The sequence below is a fragment of the Lampetra fluviatilis genome, chromosome 59, assembly GCF_964198595.1.
Source record: "Lampetra fluviatilis chromosome 59, kcLamFluv1.1, whole genome shotgun sequence".
In the NCBI taxonomy this organism is placed as follows: Eukaryota; Metazoa; Chordata; class Hyperoartia; order Petromyzontiformes; family Petromyzontidae; genus Lampetra; species Lampetra fluviatilis.
This window is the reverse complement of record NC_136333.1, coordinates 164,741-191,432: the sequence shown is the minus strand read 5'-3', so window position 1 is coordinate 191,432 and position 26,692 is coordinate 164,741. Positions and strand designations below refer to the sequence as shown.

General features: G+C 49.6%; 1 long non-coding RNA gene across 9 annotated transcripts in view; it reads right to left on the bottom strand.

Annotated features, from left to right (window-relative positions):
- The window catches only part of LOC144950883 (uncharacterized), a 192,594-nt gene extending 171,077 nt beyond the window's left edge, over positions 1-21,517 (bottom strand). For 7 of the 9 annotated variants that reach the window (XR_013640418.1, XR_013640420.1, XR_013640413.1 and 4 more), the window contains exons 1-2: positions 7,169-7,346; positions 2,384-2,503 (exon numbers count right to left, since the gene is read on the bottom strand). This is a non-coding gene — a long non-coding RNA (uncharacterized LOC144950883). Of the gene's footprint in view, positions 1-2,383; positions 2,504-7,168; positions 7,347-21,478 lie in introns of those variants that run through there. The other 2 variants (XR_013640417.1, XR_013640416.1) reach the window with 2 other exon arrangements.
- Between the last annotated feature and the right edge of the window lie 5,175 nt (positions 21,518-26,692).

Sequence of the window (26,692 nt, the reverse complement as noted above, 5' to 3'; positions counted from 1 at the left end):
TCTGCAACACACACGATGCTGTCCGGCACCATACAGTGACATCCCCAATGTCACTCACTACACATGTGTAGAGTAGTATGACGACATGACATCATGAGCGCTGTGAGGCGCAATGACGTCATGTCACGGGAAATACTTAAGGGGGACCCCGTGGCGAAAGCGGGGTCGTTGTGGGAGCCCGGGATGGTGAGCGTCTTAAGAAGGTCTCTCCTGCTCGTGACCGGACGGTGTTGGCTGATCCCCCGTCCGGGTTCTACGAGTAGGAGAGCCGAAGATACAGCCAGGGGTAGGGCTCAGAGAAATCTGCAAGAGCCGGTTAAGATTACGTGGGGTGCTGCTCTCCTCGGTCGGGTGGTGTTGGATAAGCCCCCATCCCAACTCGAGTTAGAGGCCAAGAGATAGCCCAGGCTAGGAATAGATAGAGCCTGACGTCCGCGTCAAGGACTGAGTGTAGGGACACCTACCTCTGGTGTGTTTTGTTACCTCTGTGTTAATAAACTGGCGCAAGCCCTTACTAAGAGTTCAGTCTACGAGTCGTCCATGTACAGCAGGTGAAGAACATACACACTCCTCAATTAAGCCCACAAATCAACTATGCATCATAACGCTGGCCGTGGAAACCTAAGTTTATGAATAAAATAATTGACGTGGCTCAGCGGTAGTGCATTTGCCACTTGTTGCAGAGGTTTGCGGTTCTATTCCGACAGGCCGTCCTGGTTAATACTAAGATGTACGAGCCGTAAAATAAACGCCATCGGCTTCACAGGGGACATCGAATATCCCGTTTAACACGTAGGCTTTCACGACGAATATCATCCATAACAGGTTTGTTTTGTTAGATCGTGTAAATATATGTGTTGTTAAAATCCACCACCACCCGACACAGCCAACTAGTAAGGGTTGTAATGTAAACAGAACATGCCAATTTGTCACTAGTACAGCACACTGGTGTGTTGGAGAGCCAAGCCACAACATTTACAATCTGAGTACGATGTTTTGCCAGTATTACAACTAGCTTCATCAGGCGACAGACAGATTTGTGGAGAAGTCCACCTGTTTTGTTCCTTATATAGAGGCGTAGATGTGGTGACCACACTTCACGCTCTTGCGTAAAGTGGAGGGGGGGCGATTAATGAGTCAACGTACATTATGCATGTGCATTATACGAGCCCTTTAATCTTGTCCTTCCAGTCCATTGTGTGCATTAAAATAGCCGTATCAATGACAATACTATATTCTATCAAAAAAAATAAAAAATATATTTTGAAACAATCTTTTTTTATATGTTATGTTTCGGCTTGGGTCTAATTGTCAACGCTCAACTTACGTAGGCTGTAATTGACCACGGTCCCTTACATTATGGCAAGCCTCGGGGCCACTTCCTGGAGTTGTGGAGTTCTGCCATTACTCATACGGTACATTTCATTAAAGCGTGTTTAAAAAAAAGTATTTTAAAATATTACTTATCCAAAATAAGTTTTAGCATCTGTATTATTAGTGATGTTACCAATACCTCAATGAAGCCCTCATATATTGCTCATACATGTGCAATAATACAGGTCGACGACAAGCGACTGTGTTCATTCAGACGCTGTCTTTCCGACAGACCTGTTCTTCACCTGAGGACGGCTGCTTGCGTTGTGGCCGAAACGTCGTGAAAATTGTATCTTATTATGTTTTATTTTTATTATTTTATTATTTCCCTTCTACGTGACTTTACCGAAAGAACCAAGAAGAAGCGACTGTGTCTCCGTCTGTTTATTTCTTCGTTATATGGACAGCTCGCGTTCCGCTCTCTCGGACGTTCCGCGGCGCGTCGCGTGAGCTGGCGTCCCGCTCTCACGCCATTCTCTCGCTCTCGGCGCGTCGCGTGAGCTGGCGTCCCGCTTCCCCGCTCCCGCTCACCGCTGGCAGACGGCGCGCTGGGAGCCGTCTCCGCGTCGCCACGTGGCCGATGGCTCACGGAGACCCGCGACGTGGTCCAGCTTCCAGCTCTCACCAACTGACCTCGAGCCCCTTCCGGCTCTCCATTATATCCCCTTCCCACGTCACCCAGACTCTGCCCTTCACCACACCCCTTAAGAACTTTCCAGATAATACCACCCCCTAGCGCCCGCGGGCTCCACCCTTGAACCCTTTACCCGATGGCTCGTGTCGCCTTGATGGCTTAGGGGCTGGGGCGGCGAAGCCCCAGCCTACGCTCGCATTACACATGTAAGAATTAAAGCTGTTGGGAATGCATCCCCATATATACAATTGTCTAATGAACTCCTTTATGCGCCGATTTGATTAGTGGCCACTTCTCCAGCATACACATTTTGAGCGCTAAGCGAGGTCTGCCTGTACAATAATTTTCACTATTATTATTCAAGCATACAAATACCTCTCTAGACGTGGGCAGCATGGCTCGACCTCTGGTCTTGCTCCGTGAATTGCCGGCATTCTCGCAGACGCCCCATGCCTCACTGCATGCAGCTAAAGACGTGGCTGTACTCTCCAATTGCTGTCAAATGAGAAGAGAGTTTAAGACACCATGAAGCACTTTTCTTGACACTGCAACATCACCACACCATCTTGACTAGTTTTACCGTGTCAATGACCACATATGCCAATGCAATTTATATACAGTGAGGGAACAAAGTATTTGATCCCCTGCTGATTTTGTATGTTTGCCCACTGACAAAGAAATGATCAGTCTATAATTTTAATGGTAGGTTTATTTGAACAGTGAGAGACAGAATAACAACAACAAAATCCAGAAAAAACGCATGTCAAAAATGTTATAAATTGATTTGCATTTCAATGAGGGAAATAAGTATTTGACCCCCTCTCAATCAGAAAGATTTCTGGATCTCAGGTGTCTTTTATATAGGTAACAAGCTGAGATTAGGAGCACACTCTTAAAGGGAGTGCTCCTAATCTGAGCTTGTTACCTATATAAAAGACACCTTTACACTATGAGATCTCTTTTACCAGTGGCAAAATATAATGGTAGGTTTTTACCCTTTTAACTGGTACAAAACTGACACCTTTATTCAAGGCATCATGTTTGCAATGACCACAACACAAGTAGTCAATAAAGCAAACAAAAAGAAGCAACTCTGATAAGGATAATAATATGCACTGTCCTTGAAGTTGATTGGCCCACACCCGAGACGGCTTTCTTTAGAGCCTAGTCCCCATTGGTGTAGGGCCAGATGACACCAGAAGGCGTACAACTCAAAAACAGTGCAATATCAGAGTATTGAGAGTTCGGGGTAAACATTTACACTATGAGATCTCTTTTACCAGTGGCAAAATATAATGGTAGGTTTTTACCCTTTTAACTGGTACAAAACTGACACCTTTATTCAAGGCATCATGTTTGCAATGACCACAACACAAGTAGTCAATAAAGCAAACAAAAAGAAGCAACTCTGATAAGGATAATAATATGCACTGTCCTTGAAGTTGATTGGCCCACACCCGAGACGGCTTTCTTTAGAGCCTAGTCCCCATTGGTGTAGGGCCAGATGACACCAGAAGGCGTACAACTCAAAAACAGTGCAATATCAGAGTATTGAGAGTTCGGGGTAAACATTTACACTATGAGATCTCTTTTACCAGTGGCAAAATATAATGGTAGGTTTTTACCCTTTTAACTGGTACGCCTTCTGGTGTCATCTGGCCCTACACCAATGGGGACTAGGCTCTAAAGAAAGCCGTCTCGGGTGTGGGCCAATCAACTTCAAGGACAGTGCATATTATTATCCTTATCAGAGTTGCTTCTTTTTGTTTGCTTTATTGACTACTTGTGTTGTGGTCATTGCAAACATGATGCCTTGAATAAAGGTGTCAGTTTTGTACCAGTTAAAAGGGTAAAAACCTACCATTAAAAGACACCTGTTCACAGAACCAATCAATCAGATTCCAAACTCTCCACCATGGCCAAGACCAAAGAGCTCTCCAAGAATGTCAGGGACAAGATTGTAGACCTACACAAGGCTGGAATGGGCTACAAGTCCATCGCCAAGCAGCTTGGTGAGAAGGTGACAACAGTTGGTGCGATTATTCGCAAATGTAAGAAACACAAAAGAACTGTCAATCTCCCTCGCCTGGGGCTCCATGCAAGATCTCACCTCGTGGAGTTGCAATGATCATGAGAACGGTGAGGAATCCGCCCAGAAATACACGGGAGAATCTTGTCAATGATCTCAAGGCAACTGGGACCATAGACACCAGGAAAACAGTTGGTAACACAGTACGCCGTAAAGGACTGAAATCCTGCAGCGCCCGCAAGATCCCTCTGCTCAAGAAAGCACATATACATGCCCGTCTGAAGTTTGTCAATGATTCAGAGGACAACTGGGTGAAAGTGTTGTGGTCAGATGAGACCAAAATGGAGCTCTTTGGCATCAACTCAACTCCCGTGTTTGGAGGAGGAGGAATGCTGCCTATGACCCCAAGAACACCATCCCCACCGTCAAACATGGAGGTGGAAACATTATGCTTTGGGGGTGTTTTTCTGCTAAGGGGACAGGACAACTTCACCGCATCAAAGGGACGATGGACGGGGCCATGTACCGTCAAATCTTGGGTGAGAACCTCCTTCCCTCAGCCAGGGCATTGAAAATGGGTCGTGGATGGGTATTCCAGCATGACAATGACCCAAAACACACGGCTAAGGTAACAAAGGAGTGGCTCAAGAAGAAGCACATTCAGGTCCTGGAGTGGCCTAGTCAGTCTCCAGACCTTAATCCAATAGAAAATCTGTGGAGGGAGCTGAAGGTTCGAGTTGCCAAACGTCAGCCTCGAAACCTTAATGACTTGGAGAAGATCTGCAAAGAGGAGTGGGACAAAATCCCTCTTGAGATGTGTGCAAACCTGGTGGTCAACTACAAGAAACGTCTGACCACTGTGATTGCCAACAAGGGTTTTGCCACCAAGTACTAAGTCATGTTTTTCAGAGGGGTCAAATACTTATTTCCCTCATTGAAATGCAAATAAATTTATAACATTTTTGACATGCGTTTTTTCTGGATTTTGTTGTTGTTATTCTGTCTCTCTGTTCAAATAAACCTACCATAAAAATGATAGACTGATCATTTCTTTGTCAGTGGGCAAACGTACAAAATCAGCAGGGGATCAAATACTTTTTTCCCTCACTGTATGTAAAACTGCTCAATTATTTACAACTAGCCTTTAGCCCGTCCAAGGACAGGTGTATTGCAGTTAATCTGAAACTTGCAAGTGAAAAGCAGACCGCGACGTGATATTCATTGCATCAATGCGTGTGCAATCTGTAAGGGCGCAGTGACACAGACCTATTTCATTTTAAGGTTATAATCCCTTGTTCATCATGACGTCCTTTTTACTTTGATGTCTCAATAGCATTACGGAGATTGCTTGACTTGAGGGTTTTGCCTTTGTAGTGAGGTTTGTAAGTTAACGCTGAGGAGGGGGGAGGAGGCACCTCGGCCCCCCATGTGGAGTGACGTCAGCCGCTAATTATTATGAATGGGGGGAGGTGTCCATTTGGAGGACGTCACCTTATGATTATTAATTAGGGGGGCTGTTCGATGTGGAGTGACGTCACCTGCTCATGATTATTAATTAGGGGGGTGCGTGCTCCATGTGGAGTGATGTCATCTGCTCATGATTATTAATGAGGGGGGCTGTTCGATGTGGAGTGACATCACTTACGCATGACTACACTATGTGTAACACAATTTTTGTTCCTGGGTAGTAAGTGTTATTTTTTAATTGCTTCTGCCTAAAAAGTATAGAAAATGGCTATTATTCCCCACAAACTTTGGTTTTGTGACCAGGACAGTGATATTTAGAAATGTACCTATTTTCAATGAGAAAACGGGCGAATTTGTGTCTTTTCGTTCACATAAAGTCAGAAAAAAAACATATGAATCGAAATTAACATGTATTTATACTAAAGTAATACAAAAATTATTACAAAAGATTTAGAAGTGAGTAGTTTTTGAAGATGTATAATTATACTGTAAATTACTTTCATAAATCAGCCCCCAAATGTAGCCTCCCATCATGTTCTCATTATACTGTCCTTGGTAGCGGCGTTCAAAGTCCAGTATATCCTGGTGGAAGCGCTCGCCCATTTCCTCCGAGTGCGCTGCCATATTCTCCTTGAATTTATCAAGATGAGCATAAAGGAAATGGACGTTGAGGGACATCCTACAGCCCATTGTGCCATCGTTCTTCACCAGAGTCTCAACCAGCTCCACATAGTTTTCGGCCTTGTGATTTCCCAGGAAGCCCCGAACGACTGCGACAAAGCTGTTCCAAGCCGCTTTCTCCTTACTTGTGAGCTTCTTGGGGAATTCATTGCACTCCAGGATCTTCTTTATCTGTGATTCGACGAAAACACCAGCTTTCACCTTTGCCTCAGACAGCTTCGGGAAGTACAGTGGAACCTCGGTATACAACCGCTTTGGAATACGTCGAATTTGGTATACGTCGTATACGTCGTATACGTATAAAAAAATATATCTTGGGATACGACGTCTTGCTTGGGATACGACGCCTTTGCTAAAACTTGTGTGGGTCGGGATGAGTCACCGCGTACAGTACCCGCGTATGCCCCGTTCACAAACAAAGCGAGAGTGGTGGGGTAGCGGGGGGAGGCGGGGGACGTGGGGGGGAGGGGCGGGGTGGCGTGGCGTGGGGGAGAGGGGCGGGGGATGTGGGGAAAAGGGGCAGGGTAGCGTGGTGGAGAGGGGCGGGGGACGTAGAGGAGAGGTGCGGGGGACGTGGAGGGCTGCCCCCATGGAGGGCCCCAGGTCGAGGCGCGTGCTACTTGCGGGGTTGAGACACGCCACGTGGCCAGCGCAGCTGCCAGCAGCGCGTGGCTTCTGTAAGCATTTTCGTAATTAGTGTCTAAATTATTTTATACAACCCCATTAATGTATAATATGCCATATAAAATATAATTTATTTTCCTCTGGAACGGATTATTTCCTTTCCCTTTATTTCTTATGGGAAAAAATCGTTTGGTATACGTCATTTTCGGTATAAGTCCTACCTTCTGGAACGAATTAACGACGTATACCGAGGTTCCACTGTAGTCTTGAAGGTACTTGAAGGCTGCCGACTCCTTATCTACAGCTCTGACAAATTGTTCCATAAGGCCCACTTTGATGTGCCGTGGTGGCATCAGCACCTTCCGGGGGTCCACCAGTGGCTCCCACTTGACGTTGTTCCTCCCCACAGAGAACTCGGTCCGCTGTGGTCAGTCCCACCTGTGGTAGTGCGCCTTGGTGTCCCTGTTGTCCCAAAGGCAAAAATAGCAGGGAAACTTGGTAAAACCGCCTTGGAGACCTTTCAGGAATGCCACAATTTTTAAGTTTACGATGACCTCCCTGCCATACTCATCATACTTCAAGGCATCCAGCAAGGTCTTGATGCTGTTGTAATCCTCTTTGAGGTGCACCGAGCGAGCCAGGGGAAGAGACGGGTACTTATTACCATTACGGAGCAGCACGGCTTTGAGGCTCCTGGATGAGCTGTCAATGAAGAGGCGCCACTCATTCTGGTTACAGGCGATTCCGATTGCCTCGAACAGACTGGTCACATTGTGGCAGAAGCAGAGCCCATCTTGACGGGTGAAGAAGCTGCAAAAAGGTTGGTGACGCTTCCTCTGATCTGCGACTTGCACACTTGCATTCAACCAGTTTCACTGCTTGAGCCGAGACATCAAAAGCTCAGCATTGGACTTGGTGAGACCAAGATCTCTGATCAAGTCGTTGAGGTCTTTTTGGTTTCTCTCCTCGGCTCCACCTCTGAAAATGTCATCTGGATCTACATCTTCCTCGCTCTCTGACTTGCATTGAAAATTGTAAAACATTTTAAAATAAAAAAGTTTTACAATTTTTTATATTTTATAATATAAAATTCCGAGCAACAATTGTCCATCTTACATTCCATAGTTTTTTTGCATTGCTGGCAGGTGAAATGAGGTGCCCAGGGTTTGTCTTGATCCCCGACAGGCATGCCGAAATATCGTAAATATGCCTTGTGGGCCTCACACATCTTAGCAGATGCTTCAACAGGTACTTTTTCGCTCTTGTATTGATAAATTGGCCGCAGACATAGCAAAATGCGTCTGCCGGATGCTTGCAGCCGCTTAATGCCATCTCAGAAAAATGCAGATATATATCCACTTCGGCAGCTGGAACTAAACTGAACTGGTGGGCTTAAGGCCCCTGTATTTATACTAGTATTTATATTACTGGAAAGTTCTAGAATGTTCTCGAAGTTACTCCAAGTTTACTCCGCACTGAATCTATCTGGAATGCTCAATGAAAATAGGTACATTTAAAAATATCACTGTCCTGGTCACAAAAGCGAAGTTTTTGGGGGGAATAGCCATTTTCTGTACTTTTGAGGCATACGCAATTAGAAAATAATACTTACGACCCAGGGACAATTTTTCTTACAGTGTTATTAGTAAGGGGCAGGGGGAGTACTCCATATTGAGTGAAGTTACCCGTTTTGGATTATTAATGAGGGGAAATGGCGGAGCCAGGATTTTCAGGTAGGGGTGGCAACTCCTCCAGCAATGAAAAATGATAGTTGTTAGTAAGTAAGGACTTGTCCCTTGCTTTTTATTCGACGCGTGTGCGGCGATGTGTGCAGCCATCAATCGAGGGTCGAATTCGAACTGTGTGTGATCGGCATCGCGCTCACTTAAGATATGCCTTCAGGGAAGTCGTGTACTGTATACGCAACTGCGCACAATTCTGAGTCACTTATAACTGCTTTGACGTTACTTATTGCCAATTATGGACTCAGACTATTGTCATATCATCTCATAGAGTCCCTGGCACATAATAGTATGCTATACAGTGGCAGTGGGGGTCGCAAAATGCCGATTTATTACTAATAAACCCCAATGATCCGATCGAAATTAGGGATTTAGATCGGATCATTGGGGGGGCACGTGCCACCCCACCCCCCACTAGCTCCGCCAGTGAGGAGGGGTGGGGGGTCCATTTGGAGGACGTCACCTGCTCATGAATATTAATGAGGCGGGCTGGTCGATGTGGAGTGAGGTCACGAGCGTTAAGGACAGACATTCCTGGGTGGTTATTTACAATAGTTATTTTGGTTAGACTACATAACAAACTAGCCAAGATTATGTCATAAGACTCTCCAAAAAGGTGAATTGTCATGTCCACAAGCATTTAACGTGCTAATTATTGTTGTTTGAGCTCATTGGTACATCAGTACACTTGGTTAATATAAAAAATAAAATTACGTAGAGGGACAGATATTTGAAGGAGACATTGCTTATTTATTATTACTGTACTTATATTCTGCACAACGATGCTACAAATAATTTTGTCTGGCATGCATAACATTCTCCACATGTAGAGCCACTTATAAAGTGCTATATAGTGCTATATTAGTAGTAATGTACATGTGGAGTATGATAATTAGCTGTACACATATACAATATTATATAGTATACTAAATAAAATAATTAATACTGTATCGTCATTGTGAAAAATGTAAGTCCAATAATAATCCAATAATCCGCGTTCCTGTGGGGGATCAAATCGTGGGTCCTGTAACCTGCGGTACACCGTGGAGAGTCGTTAAACAATCCCCGTGAAAACATGTTTACGCTGACGTATGCTATGGATTATGGGATGAATTAACTGCACAGTTGCATTCATTACATGAAATAAAATCACTGATTTTTTTATTACGCGTTTTCTAACACCCAAATGGTGCAACATCTTCCATGTGCATAATAGAGGTTTTTTGGGTTAGATCACGTAAATACAGAAATGTGTCGTTAAACCCGCCACCACCCGACACAGCAAAGTAGTAAGGGTTGTCACGTAAACAGAACATGCCAATACGTCACGAGTACATCACACCAGTTTGTTGGAGAGCCAAGCCACAACGTTGACAATCTGAGTACGACGTTTCCCAAAAACCTCTATTATGAATTATATTGGTCGCGAAAGCCTACGTGTTAAATGTTTCATGTGGGTCTATATTAGAAGATGTCCTTGCATTACACCGTATTGGCGGTACACCGCTGGTGCGTGGTACAGTATCATAACAAAAAATTTGGAATACATTTTTATTTTCCCGCAATTCACAACCCCGGTCAGAAAATATTGCGTCTGTGCGTCAAAATCAATCGGAAGACCAATGTTATGAGCAGCTGAACACAAAGCTTCACAGTCTGTTGCCATATAGCAGCACCCAGTCTGATTGCGATTGACTGGCTCCGTGTTCCAAAGGCAAGATTTGACTCCTCGTGCCCTAGACTTGGTCGGACGGTTCTTCGAATAATTTCCGGAATCATTGCTCGTCGGACGGTGGTATTAAAATATTATAGGACTCAGGGTGTCATCACATGTTCGAATGGGGAAAGTAGCCACTGAATCTAAGTGCACCTTGTGATGGAGAGTTCTGCAGCTCACTCAAGGGGCAACAGCGACATCGTCAGACTGCTTCATGAGGACCACCGTTATCTTAATTTGGAGCTTTCGTGACTGCAGGAATTACTCTTTGGTTCTTTCGGTAAAGTCACGTATAAAGATAAAATAATAAATTAAATACTAGCATACGACGTTTCTCTAACCCCTCCCTCTCTCCGCCCCCTCTGTCTATTTAAGGCCTCGCCACAGAGACGATCGTCAAATAGTCCCCATAATCTGTATGGTGTGGGAAAGCACTCATTCAGCTGTGGATTGATCAAAGGGCTGCACGTGTACACGTGGGAAAATCATCATGATCACCATAACAATGCAATACCAATACCAACAGCATGACTATTGTTGTCATTACAATGACATCATTATCATCTCCCCCATTGTCGGCATCCTCATAACCTCCTCCAACAATCAACATCATCATAGTCATCACCGCCATTATCATCGTGATCATGAACGTCATAATCATTATTGTGCCTATCATAATCATGTAAATCATGAACGATTGTCACCATTACCAACACCATCATCATCATAACTACCCCAAACAACAACCACCATCCTCAACATCATTACCCCTACCAAAATAAATACAATCATCACTCACAATGCTATCACTACCATCAACATCATCATTACTAACGTAACTTTATCTGTGAAACATCCTGTTGTATTTAAAACAGGTATTCCGAGAATATAAAAAAAAATCACACAACCGGTTTCATTAAGCTATAATATTCTGACATTCATGTTGATTCCAATGACTGCTACGGTATATGGGCATTTCAGTCGGGCAAAATGTAACAAAGACAAAAGATCCCTGCATAGCCTCAACAGACCGCAGGGGCAAGTGCTGTTATTGAACACCTATGAACGCCAACACGGCATAAAATGGGGTGTTTTGGACACATTTATCTAGTGATATTACACACCACACCAGGAACTCATTTCACTTTGAGTATATATGGGGGGGGCGGGGGAGTTCAGCACCGGTGGAAATATTTGCCACCAATGTTGGCCGTGAGCGGGAATCAGGTCAACGGATTTGTCGCGCAGTGCAAAATCCGCCATACTTCTACACAGACGCCGCCCAGATCGTAGAAACAATCGCCAAGTCGCACGCTACCGCGTCCACCACCACAGCCAACAGTGGACACGCGCCCACCACGCGCACGATCGCCCATCGCCCTGTGCCATGACATCATCGGTAGTCGGTTGGTGTCTCTCCCCCCTGGCCTGGACTCGAACAACCCGTGTGTGCGCAGTCAGCGGAGCCATCCTTCACGCGAGACGTTTCAACCGATCTCGCGTCTACCCACGTGGACATTAAAGAAGACCCCGTGGCTCTTTGTGATAAAAGCGGCAGACAACCCCAGTGACCCGGTACAAAACAAACAAAAACATCCCACTACGGGTCAATAAGTGTTCGTGCCTTCGCCATATTCTCCCGCACGTGGCTGGTTCACGAAGCGACTTCACCGCACCATGCCGACCGGCCAGCCCGGCTCGGCGTGCCTGTAAATGAGAGCGATGGATCTCCGATGGTGGACCCAGCAGGGATAATGCTAAATCATAAAAGGGATAATAAGATCCACCTTTAAGCCATATAGCCTTCTGGCTGGTGGGGGGGGGGGTATTCTAGGCGAGCAACCCTGAAGGCTGGCAGAATGTTTATTGGGTTGCTGTTGCAAAAACAATGTCTTTCTAATGTTGACACACCCGACTGTATAAAGTATACATTTTTGGCCGAGTTTACCTAGGGCAGCTAAGTGAACGTAGATTCTGACGAGGCAGGGTGCAGAGCATGAGCCTGAGAAGCATTCACAGAGGATGGAAGCCTACTTTCTGTACTGCCTCCAACAATTACTTTCCTCTCTGTGCCTATGTGTTACTCTCTCTCTATGTGAAGTATTGGAAATGACGGCAGGAAACTCCTTGACGGGAACACACTTCTTTTATTAAATCTTGACTTGTAACAATACAACGCGTGGCCTCTCTTCTTCACAATGCGCTTCTCTTGACTCTGGATTCTGTGCTGCTGGCTCTCTGTGCCTCGTGTAGACTCCGCGCCTCGGCTACACTCCTCTCTCGCCTCGTGTAGACTCTGCGCCTCTGCTACACGCTCCACTCGCCTCGTGTAGACTTTGCATCTCTCTCTCTGGCTACACCGTATGCATACTCGGCTCGTGTAGACCTTCCTCTCTCTCTGGCTACACCGTATGCATACTCGGCTCGTGTAGACCGTTCTCTCTCTCTGGCTACACACTATACATTACTCAGCTCGTGTAGACCGTTCTCTCTCGCTGGCTACACACTATACATTACTCAGCTCGTGTAGACCGTTCTCTCTCGCTGGCTACACACTATACATTACTCAGCTCGTGTAGACCGTTCTCTCTCGCTGGCTACACACTATACATTACTCAGCTCGTGTAGACCGTTCTCTCTCGCTGGCTACACACTATACATTACTCAGCTCGTGTAGACCGTTCTCTCTCGCTGGCTACACACTATACCGTACTCTCCTCTACTCTCCATTACTCTCCTCTCCGGGCTCTATCTCTGCACCTTCGTCTTCATTCTTAGATGGTTCCACTTCTGCCCCCTGCTCCTCTGTGCATCACCTTATATACCCCTTCTTCCCGGGAGACGGAGCGGATGCGGACCTCAACGTCGGCACCGCTCCTCAGTTACCCAATCCCCACGCGCTATCCCTACGATCCGGTTCCGCTCAGCGCGTGTTTCCACTCCCCGACCAATCACACCGCGCTGCTACCCGATCACTCCCTCTGGGCGCGTCACCGGCACACAGCCAATCAGCAGCACTACCCCCACCCGCGCACTGACGCCTGCTCCTCCCCGTCAGCGCGCGTCACCACACACACACCCGTACATATGCGCTGGCACACGACATATACACCCAGCGCGTATCACCACTACATCACCCCCTCCCACATAGCTCGCAGCCGGCCCGGCTGCTAACAACAACCAACCGCGACGATAAACCGACAACCAACAAAAAAAAAAATCCGTAACCCCCCGAGTGTGCCCCGTAACATAACACAACAACAACAACAACAAGAATAACTATGTACAGATTGACAATGAACACGAAAAGTCAACAATAACACGATACGAGCAAATTCGAAACGAACGCGCCCCACGTCCCTGCGACTACACGCAGTGACGAGGCGCTCCAACTGCCCCGACTCCTCACGAGGCAGGTCATGCAAAGTAGCACGACCTGGCGCGAGTCCGTCTGGCTGGTCCATCGTATGGGGCGGGACACTGACGACCGTCCGGCGGTTCCGGCTGCTCCAGACGGCGCGGAACGGGCCTGAAAGGGCCGGCCCCGCCGCGGAGATCCGGCCGCCGGTGATCGGCAGCTGTCAGTTCCGAGACACCTGGGAGCAGATCAGGCGAAAATACGTGTGGATCAGGCAGAGACATTTCCCCCTCTGGGTCGCCGGTCACGTCACACGCCCGGCCATCACGACACACGGGGAGGCCATATGGAGGCGAGAACGGTTTCAGTCGGGAGGGGTGAACGTACCAACGGCGCTTTCCCCACTTTATCTGAACGCACTGGGGCCGTGCAACGCGCACGACCTCCACGGGTCCCCTCCACGGTCTCAACAATTTAGGCGACGTAGCCAAGGGTGCCTGAGGGCAATGCAGCCAGGCCCTGGCACCTGGTTTCCATTCGTGCATGGACACCTTCCGTGCCCGCAACCGTTCATTAGCAATTTGGCGAGCCCGCGAATTAAGCCGTGCGGCCTCCCTCGCCTCTGTCAGCTTGTGAATATTAAACTTAATATGTTCTGCCAAATTAGAATTAGTTCGTGGAGCGGACAGGCCAAGTTGCGTTTCTATTGGCGGGTCAGCTTCCCGACCGTACATCAAATAGAATGGGGAAAACCCCGTAGCTGCATGGGGGGCCATTCTATACGCGGCAAGGACTCCCGGGACCTGCAGGTCCCAATCTACATGTGCCTCGCACACCTGCTGGCACAGCATGGAAGTCAAGGTTTTGTGGAGTCTCTCCACCATCCCGTCAGTCTGCGGGTGGTACGGGGAGGTACGCACCTTCTTGGTACCCAACAGATCGCACACCTCTTGCAACAATTTACTCGAAAAATTTTTACCTTGGTCGGTCAGCAGGCGTTCGGGAGCCCCCTTGTCCAGGACATAGCCCTGGACGAAGGCATCCGTCACAGCCGCTGCCGACTGGTTAGCGAGAGGCCACGCCATAGGCCATCGGGTAAAGTATTCGACCCCCACTAACAAATATTTATTCCCTCTCGGCGTGACTGGGAAGGGCCCCAAAATATCGAGTGCAACGAGCTCGTTGGTACGCGAGACCTGAATAGATTGCAGCGGTGGATTAGCTGCCACGGCCGGTGGTTTACGCCTGGCGCACTCAACGCACCCCTTCAGAATATGCACCACATCACTTCCCATTCCCGGCCAGTAATAGTCACGCTGAAGCAGGGCAAGCGTCTTGTTAACTCCCAAGTGCAAGAGGCGTTCGTGTGCCGCCAAGACAACCCTCCCCCTCACAGCGGAAGGCACCACGAGTGCGTTCCGCCGGGACAAACTGTCCCATTTCAATAACACTCCCTGCTCAAGTACATAGGAGCCGGTACGCTCCTGGTCCCCCTCGGGACCCCCAACCTTGCGGCGCAATGCTAGCAGCGAGCTGTCCGCCATCTGGAGGTGGCCCCATTCGCTGAGCGACAGCGAGAGCAGCGAGTCCCGACCCTGAGAGGCAGTGGAATCATCCACGATCGGTGCGCCCGCTGTCGCAGCCAGTGCTCCCATCTCCCCCGCAAGCGTCGGTTTACAGCGCGCCGATCCCGACAAACACGCGCATTCATCACAAGGCAACAACCGCGACAAGCAATCGGCATTCGTGTGTCGCAACCCCTTACGGTACGTAGTCGTAAACTGATAGTCCTGGAGGACTTCCAACCAACGCGACAACTGGCCCGAGGGCTGGGCGACCCTCAATGAATACTGTAGCGCCGCGTGGTCCGTTCGGACTGTAAAGTGACGACCATAAAGATATGGCCTAAACTGCTGCACAAAAAAACAATGGCAAGCAGCTCGCGACGGGTGACACAGTAGCGCTGCTCCGCCGGAGACAACACCCTACTACCGTAGGCGACAACTCTTTCGACACCCCCAACGACTTGGGATAGCACCCCCCCAATGCCCGTGTTGCTAGCATCCGTGTCCAGCAAAAAGGGACTGGCAAAATCGGGATAACACAAGGGTGGGGCACCCACCAAGGCGTCCCGGAGGGAGCGAAACGCGGCCTCCTCCTCCGGTCCCCATTTGAACTTCACTCCCTTCGCCGTTAGAGCGTGCAAGCGTTTTGCAATAGTGGCGAAGTGCTCAACGAACCGCCGATAATAAGAAGCAAACCCGATGAAACTACGCACGTCGGAAACGGACGTAGGTGTCGGCCACGAACCGACACAATCCGTCTTCGCGGGATCGGTGGAGATCCCCGAAGAATCGACAATGTGACCCAAGTATCTAACCGACCTACGAAGGAGGTGACATTTGGCCGGTTTAAATTTCAACTTAGCCGATCGCATTCGCAAGAACACCCCTCTCAATCGCCGGAGGTGTTCTTCAAACGTTTTACTGAAAACAATGACATCGTCCATATAAATCAAGCATGTATCCCACTGCAAGCCCGACAAAACCAGCTCCATAAGTCGCTGAAACGTCGCTGGAGAGGAGTGAAGTCCCATGGGTAACCGGTTAAACTGGAACAGCCCCCCTGGAGTCCGAAATGCTGTCTTAGGTTTCGACTCTTCGTCGAGCGGCAACTGCCAAAACCCCGATAACAAATCAAGAGTCGAAAAATATCGCGCACCAGACAAAGCATCGAGGGACTCATCCATCCTGGGGAGCGGATACGCGTCAGCCACAGAGATCTTATTCAGGCGACGGAAATCAACGCAGAATCGCAGGGACCCGTCCTGCTTCTTAACCAGCACAATAGGCGCTCCCCACGGGCTAGAGGAGGGCGAAATAATATCGGCTTCTAGCATATCGTTAACAGCCGACTGAACATGTTCCTTCTCCACGGGACTCAGTCGGAAGGGATTTAGCCTGACCGGCGCCGCATCGCCCGTTTCAATGTGATGGTGCAACAAATCCGTGCACCCAATGTCATACTTATGTTTACTGAATACATCAGAGAATTCAATGAGCAACTCGCGCAGCGCACCCAACTGCGCCGCCGACAAATCGTCCGAGGCGGCACATAACGAATGGACCCACTCAAGGTCTTCCCTTGGCTCAACGTTCCACGCGGGGCTCGAGCCCACCTGCGCAACCAACCCATCATCCCCAGGGACCTGCGCCGCGTGAGCCAGCACGGTGCCCTGCGGAATGACAGCTGGTCGCGACCCCGCGTTCAAAACCATCACAAACGGATCCCTGTCAGCCCGCACCAAAGTGTGAGCCACCGATAAATCAAGACCCCCGACAGCCTTGTTAGAAGGACCCAAAAGCATACTCTGTCCCGAAGCCTCCCTCACCCATGGTTTCCGCAACCGGAGGGGAATCAACATCTGTGAACCCGGGGGCACTTGCACTGTCTGCGTCGCCACCGCTTGTATCGTAGCGCACGCCGTCCGAATGTCAGTAGGGCCCGTCAAAAATGAAATCCGGCGACCCGATGGCAGTTCAATGCATCGTTGATCGATAAGAATTTTAATGGGCATTTTAGCCAAAAAGTCAGTGCCCAAAAGACACGGAACTGCCAAAGAAGACGAAACGAAAACGGGTCCCGACAATTTGATATCTCCAATGCAAATGGACGCCCTAACCTGACCGATAATGCCCAACGATCCCCCATTAGCGGCGTAAAATGGCACATCCACTGGAAGCAGCGGACGACATTGGACCGGAAGAATATTATAAATGAGGTCCGATATAATAGTTGCCGATGCCCCCGTGTCCACTAACACCCTAATCTCAACCCCATCAATAGATCCCGTAACAACGGACGAACCCGCCGAAGCAGCCACAATTCTATGCCCCAATTCCGCCCATTCAATGTCTCCCTGGTCCCGGCCGAACCCCCCTCGCCGAACTGAATCCCCGAACCTTAACCGGCCCTCCTCCGCCGCAACGCGGCGTCCCATGTGTGCCGAATAAACAGGCCGAGCGTGTGAGGTGCCGCGACTTGCCGGGGATTGTAGAGATGACTTGGGCTCTCGGTCGTCGTCCAGCCGAGCTCCCATGGCGCGCTGCCGCGGAGCGCGGCACCCGGACGCCACGTGGCCCCGGAGGCCGCAGTTATAGCACGTGACGAGGGTCGGAGTAGATCTTGGTTGCTCCGACTTTCGGCCCGATCGCAGAGGCGACCGGGCCCCCGGCCTCCAGTCCCCTGGTCGTCCCGTGGCGAACGCCTCCTCTCGTGGGCTGACGACTTGGGGTTCGGCGACCACCAAACCCGGGGCTGCGACGACAGCAGCGTTGCAATCAACGCCTTGCTTCCGTTGTAGGGCCTCGTGCGCTTGAATACTCGTGGCGACTCTCAAAGAAGAAATATCAATCTCGTCAGCTGTGTTGATAGGGACCCCCAGGTCCTGCGCCAACTTGAGCAGCTGCTCCAAAACCATCGCGTCTTGGCCCTCCTCGTCCATCCGAGGGAACACAGCATCAGCAAGAGCCAGCAACGCCGTGCGATAGGCCAGCGCGGTCTCCGTGGCCGCTTTCCGTCTTGCGTAGAACTGATGGCGGCACGTAGAGGGAGGCCCGTAGACCCTGGCCAACAAACCCAGCGCATCCTTCAGCGTGGAGCGGTCCGACTTCCGTGCAGCCCTGAAGGCCGCGAGCGCATCGTCGTCCAGCATGGCGGGCAATGCCCGCAGCGCCGTAGCATCGGACCACGCTGACATCTCTTGATGCGCCAAAAACCTTCGCTGAAATTGGCCCCAGTCTCCGCCTTCCGCCTTGAAGGCTGACAACGTGGGCAGGCGCTGCTGAAAAATGAAGTCATCCGCCTCGTGGTTCCTCTCCGCCTGTCCGTCGGTGTCTAAGATGGCGGCTCCAGCAGCAGACGTAAGATGGCGGACCCCCTCGCGCGCTGATGACGTCGATGCGCGCGCTTGGGAACCCACCACCACGTGGCGCTCGCCGTTCCCGCCAAAAGTAGGCCCAGGCGCAATGGCGGGAATCCCCCATTCGTTTTGGCGGGAATCTGCGGGGCGACCTTGTAAAATGTCCCCCACCGTCCCCGCTCCTCCCGACGAGCTGATCTCCGCCAAGATGGACGCGGCGGCGAGCAGCAGCTCCGCCAGTCGGGAGTGCGCCTCACGAAGCCCGGCGTCGGTCCCCGGTCGCTCGGCCGGCGCCGTCGACGGACCCTGCAGCGTGGGCAAGTCCTCTTCCTCACCCCCCGCCACCAGCGGCCCCGAGTCGTCCAGGTCTTCCTCGCGGTCAATCCCGTGGGTCCTACGGGTCTTCCTCGTCTCCATACTTGGAAGCCCGTTTCACTTCTGACGCCAGATGAAGTATTGGAAATGACGGCAGGAAACTCCTTGACGGGAACACACTTCTTTTATTAAATCTTGACTTGTAACAATACAACGCGTGGCCTCTCTTCTTCACAATGCGCTTCTCTTGACTCTGGATTCTGTGCTGCTGGCTCTCTGTGCCTCGTGTAGACTCCGCGCCTCGGCTACACTCCTCTCTCGCCTCGTGTAGACTCTGCGCCTCTGCTACACTCTCCACTCGCCTCGTGTAGACTTTGCATCTCTCTCTCTGGCTACACCGTATGCATACTCGGCTCGTGTAGACCTTCCTCTCTCTCTGGCTACACCGTATGCATACTCGGCTCGTGTAGACCGTTCTCTCTCTCTGGCTACACACTATACATTACTCAGCTCGTGTAGACCGTTCTCTCTCGCTGGCTACACACTATACATTACTCAGCTCGTGTAGACCGTTCTCTCTCGCTGGCTACACACTATACATTACTCAGCTCGTGTAGACCGTTCTCTCTCGCTGGCTACACACTATACCGTACTCTCCTCTACTCTCCATTACTCTCCTCTCCGGGCTCTATCTCTGCACCTTCGTCTTCATTCTTAGATGGTTCCACTTCTGCCCCCTGCTCCTCTGTGCATCACCTTATATACCCCTTCTTCCCGGGAGACGGAGCGGATGCGGACCTCAACGTCGGCACCGCTCCTCAGTTACCCAATCCCCACGCGCTATCCCTACGATCCGGTTCCGCTCAGCGCGTGTTTCCACTCCCCGACCAATCACACCGCGCTGCTACCCGATCACTCCCTCTGGGCGCGTCACCGGCACACAGCCAATCAGCAGCACTACCCCCACCCGCGCACTGACGCCTGCTCCTCCCCGTCAGCGCGCGTCACCACACACACACCCGTACATACGCGCTGGCACACGACATATACACCCAGCGCGTATCACCACTACATCTGTATCTTGGTGATATCTGTCTGCTTATATGTTTATAGTTTTCTGGTTAGATTTTTGTTGCTATTTCATTTATACCTGATAATTGGTTTTTTACCCTTCTATCTGGCAACAAAACTGACACCTTTTTACAAGGAGTCATGTTTGCATAGACCGCAATACCTGCAGTCATAATACAAACAAAAGACATAACTCTGATAATGTGCACTGTCCTTGAAGTTGATAAAAAAGGTGTCAGTTTTGTTGCCAGATAGAAGGGTAAAAAACCAATTATCATATTTTTACTGGCAAATGAGGTTCTCATTTATACCTGTATGTTATTATTTAATTTATTATTTTATCTTTATACGTGACTTTACCGAAAGAACCAAAGAGTGACCACCGTTATGTTATGCTGTACCGGTGTTGTATTTATGATACTTGATATCCAAGTAAATACATGCTAAATACTTCCTAACAGATCGCGTGAGCACAGCTAGTCTATACTGATACAAACCCAAAAGACGACATTGCTGGATTACGGAAGCAAATCGCGAATCACAAATCCCCGAATTACAGGGATTTGTAGATTACCACATCGCGAATTATTGGATTTCTGCTGTAACAAAAGACATTACACGCCTCCTGCACATATATATGTCCCTCTACGTACAAAACAACTATGTATATCGGCCTTTTGGGAGCGCATCTCAGACAGCATGGGTTCAACGCAAGCAAACTCTGGACCGGTTTTGACATTCAGTGTCTCCATCAGCAGTCCGATTTGGAAGAAACCACAGCTGAAACTTTCTAAATGGTTAGTAGCAATTTCCACTGTCGACGAGTGCTCATTTGTGTGTCGCGTATTTACAGGTGTCGAGGTTGACCCGATTCGAACAGAGCGTCCATTCGCCAATCAAAATCTGGTAGCACGCAAAAAAGATCCTCCATGTCGCCTTAACAGACTGTCGGGGCAAGTGCTGGTAGCGAGCAGCACCCACGAAGGCCACACGAGGGGGCGGCCAACACCACGCGCGACCGCGTTTGTCTCCCAGTGGCGATGTTTCTACACACCGTACCAGGTTCTTACATTGAAACCGAGTCGACCTAGGAGAGGCCCAGGACCGCTAACCACGACGCTACCCCTCCCCACGCACACACAATTCTGGCTCTGACTGATGCGGGACGCTCACTGCCCGTGGTGTTCTCGTGTCGCACCGCGTGTGTGGACGCGCTGGCGATATGGTAGCTACGTCGCTTGGTATACAGGAGGTCGTCGGTTCTATCCCAACCCCGACTTCGGCTGTATATTTTGAGTTTGCGTGTCTCTCTCTCTCCCCGTGTTCGCGTGGATTTTTTTCCGGGTTTTCCCCTCCACATTAAGAATCAACGCGCGTTTGGCTGCTATAAATTTACACGCGATGATACGCCACTTCCGTTGAGGTATAATGTGGTAGTCAGGTCGATTCTGAAAAAGAGCTATAATACAGCTCAGTGTGGAGCCTTAGCTGGTAAAATATAAAACATACTGAATATAGTTTTGAATAGTTTTAGTTGACTGTTACCTGCACCGCTGTCTCCACTCGCCCCGCGTCTCTCCGGCAACCAACCGCGCGGCGACGTCACGCATCGAGTCCCGATCAATGGGCGAGCGGCGCCTCACACAGCGCCTTGCCACACCCCCACCCCAGCAGGTTGTGCGCACTACTTTTGTAACATTGAATGCGACTTTGGAGTTAACGTAAATTGTAATTCGATATGACTCAACTGAATATTTTCAAACTCTGAGAACGTCCTTTCAAAACATTTGAGCGTATGACAAGATCACTTCATTTTTTGTCCCGGAGGCGGAAAACAACCGCTTGCACGCCATCTCGGCGTGATGACGCGAGTGGGGAGACATCGATTAACAACACTTGAATCGATTCGAAGCCGACGACAATTGATTTCCAAGAGAGCTGCCGTTCGCCACTCAGTGGTGGTGACGTCACCACAGCGCTTGTGCCAGGCTAGGTGCATCTTACGGCTACATGTACTCATCTTCTTGGTTCTTTCGGTAAAGTCACGTAGAATGGAAATAATAAAAATAAAACATAATAATTCTCACGACGTTTCGGCCACAACGCAAGCAGCTGTCCTCAAATGAAGAACAGGTCTGTCATTTCCCATAAATATGCTAAATTCCTCTTGATATCTTCGTGGTTCTTTCGGTAAAGTCACGTAGAAAGGAAGTAATAAAATAATAAAAATAAAACATAATAAAATAATTCTCACGACGTTTCGGCCACAATGCAAGCAGCCGTCCTCAGGTGAAAACCAGGTCTGTCGAGGCGACAGCGTCTGAATGAAACAGCACACGTGCTTGGAGACTATATATAAGCTGGATTGGAAGGGGGGGAAAGGGCGCCTTGACAAAATAATATGCATATCAAGAGGAATTTAGCATATTTATGGGAAATGCAGGTATGTGATTAGTATTACTTATGCCCGTGCATTATGCAGGATTAGCAGCATCAAAGGGAGGGGATATGGGAAATGCAGGTATGTGATTAGTACTACTTATGCCCATGCATTATGCAGGATTAGCAGCATCAAAGGGAGGGGATCTGGGAAATGCAGGAATGTGATTAGTACTACTTATGCCCGTGCATTATGCAGGATTAGCAGCATCAAAGGGAGGGGAAGAAGTGTTAATAGTATGTAGCTGCAGTAACTAAAACCACCACGTAAACAACGAAAGTATAAACTACATAGTATCATCAGTATGCTAAATATACTCTACAATAAGCTGAGTTACTAACAGTAAGTAATACATTACAATTCTACATCGTAAAAAATATATAATATGCTTCCATCTAAACTTTATTCTCTTACATCACACGAGTCTACACCGTACTATATACTGCCATAGACAAACCCAACATTAAATTATATACTGTATTGCTATAAACTATATACATTGTAATATTACACTATGTATTATTCTACCCACCCTAATGTATATCATACTGCTGTATATTCACTATACAATTACGATACTATATATTGCTTTGTACATTGTATTAAGCATATACATTTTTCTATTTGTTATTATACACTGTACCATTGACCGTCGTGTGAAAGATCCTAAGAGAAAGCAACGAAATATGTCAATGGGAGAGTAGGGGGAGGGAAACTTGCAGCGGAGCAAAGAATCCATTCCCTGCGGAGAATACAATGCCAGTGAGTGGAACGCGGTCTGAAAGTCACCGTAAACGTGAACACAATTAGTTAAGATCCGAAATGGTTTATTACGTCCTTCCAATGATTGCTAAGCCAGAATCCATCTTCTCGGTTGAAATTGTCTCTGTTTGTATATGTGATCGCCTCATGAACGAATCTCTCATGGTAGCCAGATGGCTTGCAGAGAACCTCTGTCTTGGAGAAGTCAATATCATGTGAGCCCACTGAATTGTAACAGTGATCTGCCACGGCTGAGGTGTTTGTCCTACCGTGTTTTAAGTTTGCTTTATGTTCACGGATGCGGTCCGAGACATGTCGTTTGGTTTCTCCAATGTAACTGCTACCACAGAGGCAACTTAGTTTGTAGCCGCCAGGGTACTGTATGTCTGGAACCACATATTTTACAGACGGGACCAAAAAATTCCTCTTGATATGCTAATTATTTTGTCAAGGCGCTCTCCCCCCCTCCATCCCAGCTTAAAAAAGACGCTCCAAGCCTGGGGTTGTCATTCAGACTCTGTCTCCTTGACAGAACTGTTCTTCACCTGAGGACGGCTGCCTGCGTTGTGGCCGAAACGTCGTGAGAATTATTTTATTATGTTTTATTTTTATTATTTTATTATTTCCATTCTACGTGACTTTACCGAAAGAACCAAGAAGATGAATCCCTGCAGTCACGAAAGCTTTAAATCGAAAGGCTACATGTACTGTTTAACTTCTTTCGCACCATACGTAGCTAATCCGTTTTCAAACTGTTTATTTAAAGTGAATAGCTCCCAGGGGTTTCCTAATATCGGAAGAGCGTTCTATAGACAGTCACAGAAACGCATCTGAAAGCGATGCAGTGACCGTCTTTTTTCGATGGCTCGCTGGCAGGAGGTAATGGGACAGACCCAGCAGGTGCCATGGGCTGACTGAGATGACTGGCAGAGGCACCAGCTTTGCCAACTTTCTGCCATTTATTCGCCCGGCGCTCCACTTGCTGTTGTGAGCGTTGCTCCTCTGCCATCCGCTGTTGATGGAGACTGCCTCCAAACGCCCAGTAGCGTCCTTCACGAGCCTCCTCTATAAAGGCCGATTCTGACACTTTTGGTACCGGTCATCAACAATTCCACTCAAGTCCTGTGTAGTGTTGTATATATTGACGAATAAACTTCGAGGCAACACAATATGTATTGTCTTTTCTCAACACGGTCCCTAACACACAAGGGGTATAACAGTCCCCTTACCCGATTCCTGGGGAAGTATGGCCTCCAGACTCTGCGGGACCTAACACTGGTAACCCGTAACCTATCGTCCTCCGGCTGGGACCTAAGGGAGGCTATCTGACCCGACCTTCTCACTGAGCTCCGGCCCTTAGAAGGACATCGGAGCTTGGGGTCCAGGGTCCTCTCTGCCAGGGACCTATTCTCCCCTGACCACTGGCCTCACTGAGCTCCGGCCCTTAGAAGGACATCGGAGCTTGGGGTCCAGTGTCCTCTTCTCCAGCCCGGGCTTCAGTCTTCGCGTGTAGATAACTGAGCCAGAGCTCTGAGTGCTCTGGCTTATATACTCGTCCGTGGCTTGCACCGCCTGAGCCACGCCTTCCTTCTGGAACACTCTGGACCATCCTGGAAGATGACATTATTCCCCCGGTCCCCCCCACCCGGGGGCCTAGGGAATGTGTGCCAGGATCCGTTCACTGGGATCCGCCATTGGCCCCTCTCTGGCACCATGGACATGTGCTCTGGCGAGGTACTGCTTCTGCCCCCGATCGACCTTAAGGGGAACTACTGACTTGCCAAATGGTGAGTGACAATCACCTCTAGATCACCCCCCCCCCCCCCTTCAGAGACCACAGCCGTCCCTGGCTGTAATAATTGAATGAACATTAAAAAAAAAACATGACTGCAAGAACGCATGTGCCTCGCAAAAACACAACAAGAAGATGCCGACATAAATACCCCCCCAACGAGGACACACCATATATACATATTAACACGAGAACACCGAGCAAACACGCATAACGCGGTAACAACAAGCCAACGGCCAATGAAAGAAAACCGAATTGTAACAGGATCTCCGTGCTATGGAAGGTAAGTACCCCCCACAGACACGCAGCAAAACGCGGCACAAGGCATCAATCAACCAGACCGCATATGTGTGAGGGAACGAACGAGGTCCTCATGAAAACACCAGAGATTTAGCGCGAGTGCGTGTTGCTGGCCCGTCGTAGGGGACGGGCGGTTTCCTTGGCGGTACAGGCGGGCCGGGTGAGGCGACAAGCGGGCCGGGTGAGTCAGCAGGCGGGCCGGGTGAGTCAGCAGGCATGCCTGGGGGGGCCGTGAGGACTCAGCGTCCACAGCGGGCAACTGTGCCCTTCACAGCCCCATTACTCCCACGTCTCCTGCAGGAAGGATGACACGTCTGCGCTGAGGGTTAGGCACCAACGAGGCATCACTCGGCTCGTCGGATGCGTCGCACGCTCGGCCCCCATGATGTGTGTGACGTGGGAACGCGCGGCGCAACGAAATGCTTCAACCGGGAGGGGTGGACAAACCAACGACGCTTTCCCCATCGGATTTTAATGCAGTGGGGCCGAACCTCAACAATTTCGACAGGGCCCCGCCATGGTTTAAGAAGTGTGGTTGACGTGGACACTGGCACCTGGGGGCAATCAAGCCAGGCTTTGTCCCCCGCCGTCCACTCGTCTCTCCTCACCCATCGCCTCACCCATCTCCTCACCCATCGTCTCACCCATCTCCTCACCCATCGCCTCACCCATCTCCTCACCCATCGCCTCACCCATCTCCTCACCCATCGCCTCACCCATCTCCTCACCCATCGCCTCACCCATCTCCTCACCCATCGCCTCACCCATCTCCTCACCCATCTCCTCACCCATCGCCTCACCCATCTCCTCACCCATCGCCTCACCCATCTCCTCACCCATCTCCTCACCCATCTCCTCACCATCGCCTCACCCATCTCCTCACCCATCACCTCACCCATCGCCTCACCCATCACCTCACCCATCTCTTCACCCATCTCCTCACCCATCTCCTCACCATCGCCTCACCCATCGCCTCACCCATCTACTCACCCATCTCCTCACCCATCGCCTCACCCATCTCCTCACCATCGCCTCACCCATCTCCTCACCCATCGCCTCACCCATCGCCTCACCCATCTCCTCACCCATCTCCTCACCCATCTCCTCACCATCGCCTCACCCATCGCCTCACCCATCTCCTCACCCATCTCCTCACCCATCGCCTCACCCATCGCCTCACCCATCTCCTCACCCATCGCCTCACCCATCTCCTCACCCATCTCCTCACCCATCGCCTCACCCATCTCCTCACCCATCTCCTCACCCATCTCCTCACCCATCGCCTCACCCATCTCCTCACCCATCGCCTCACCCATCTCCTCACCCATCGCCTCACCCATCTCCTCACCCATCGCCTCACCCATCTCCTCACCCATCTCCTCACCATCGCCTCACCCATCGCCTCACCCATCTCCTCAATCATCTCCTCACCATCTCCTCACCCATCTCCTCACCCATCTCCTCA